This window comes from Morone saxatilis, unplaced genomic scaffold (genome assembly GCF_004916995.1).
Source record: "Morone saxatilis isolate NCDOM2014 unplaced genomic scaffold, NCSU_SB_2.0 Contig3, whole genome shotgun sequence".
In the NCBI taxonomy this organism is placed as follows: Eukaryota; Metazoa; Chordata; class Actinopteri; family Moronidae; genus Morone; species Morone saxatilis.
This window is the reverse complement of record NW_023339873.1, coordinates 5892282-5893777: the sequence shown is the minus strand read 5'-3', so window position 1 is coordinate 5893777 and position 1496 is coordinate 5892282.

Here is a 1496-nt window from a genome sequence, read left to right as displayed (position 1 = left end):
TTTATTTAATAAAACAATAGAAGTATTATATAAAAACTGTATGGGCCCTGATAGTGTTAATACTTTTATATTATTACTTATGAATTTGTGTGTGCATTTGTTTAATGTTGTGCCTGGTCTATGAGTTTAATTTTAATTGCTTCATGTGGTGGTTTTGTGGTTGGTTTTAATAACAATGCATAATAAGGTATAAGGTCATCATAGGTTTTGTATGTGCAAGCTACAGTACAATATTGTGGCAGCTGATAAATGCAGTGGAGTAAAAACAATAACATTTTCCTCTGAACTGCAGTAAAGTCCAAGTATTAGGTGGCATAATTTAGAAATAATCAAGTACAAGAACCAAAATTGAACTAGTTAGATTGCAGTGCAGTCAGATGGCTCTGTATGGCGAACTTCCAAATTACTTTAATTAGTACTTTGACACTTTTATATGTTCTGATTATTGATTTTTGCTACTGAAGAAGATTGGTATGGGGTTAGTTTGTCGGTCAGTTCATCTGTCTTGGCTTTAATCATATTGCCTCGTCATTAAAGGCTTTATAATTTTTTGTGCGTCAATGAAGAAGCGTCCCTTAAATTTATGAGGGGATCAATTTCAAGGGGATTTATTCTCTTCATTTCCAAGATGTTTCCTATTTAAATACATTTGTTTCATTTCTCACTAGAAATCCTCATTATACAATGTGAATCAGTGCCAAAGCAATCTTCATTCTGGCAGCAATTGTATGCTTTTAATGCAATTATGTGATATGATTCAGTGCATTGTCTTGTGAAACCTTGTCCTTTATGTTCACTGACATATTGTGTATTACACAGGTTATTTTTACACACCAATCTGTCCTTTGCTGTCCTGTAGTTTTACTTTTTTAGTGTCCTTGCTGTGCATCTAGGGAACTGTTCTACATCCTGCCGCCAGGTACCTGTACACAGTAGCTTTTGTCCAAATTCATGCTCTATCCAGGTATGTCCTGTTCATGTTTTTATTCAAACTCGGAGCAGTCTTTGTGTAAACTCCCACACTGTTTTATTATACCAGCATTTATGCATTTTGCTGATCAAGTGAGTTGCAACATAAAAGGCAGGAAGGTAGTTTACCTCATGTGGCAATTGTGCCTCAGGGAAAGTGAAGGAAGAAGTAAAACATAACTGCTAATTATGGATATATGTCCCAGATACTAGAGACCTAAATTCAGGAGTCAAACAGGGATGTTGGCCCCAATACTTTTTCACATCGGACACAAAAGCTCAGTCTCTTAACTTGTTGTTTATAAATATGACAATCTGAAACAATGGGAGTCACGCTCTCTGAAACAGATCCCATTACTTGTGCATTATTGATATTGCCCTATTTTATTTACCCTCCAGAGTGCATTTTCACTGGCAGCTTCGTTCATATATTCATGATTGCATGAAAATTTCAATTTAGTCAAACTTGTGAGTGAGGATAATGAAGAGTGAAGCAGTGTACATATCCCTGCTGTGCATCTGTCACT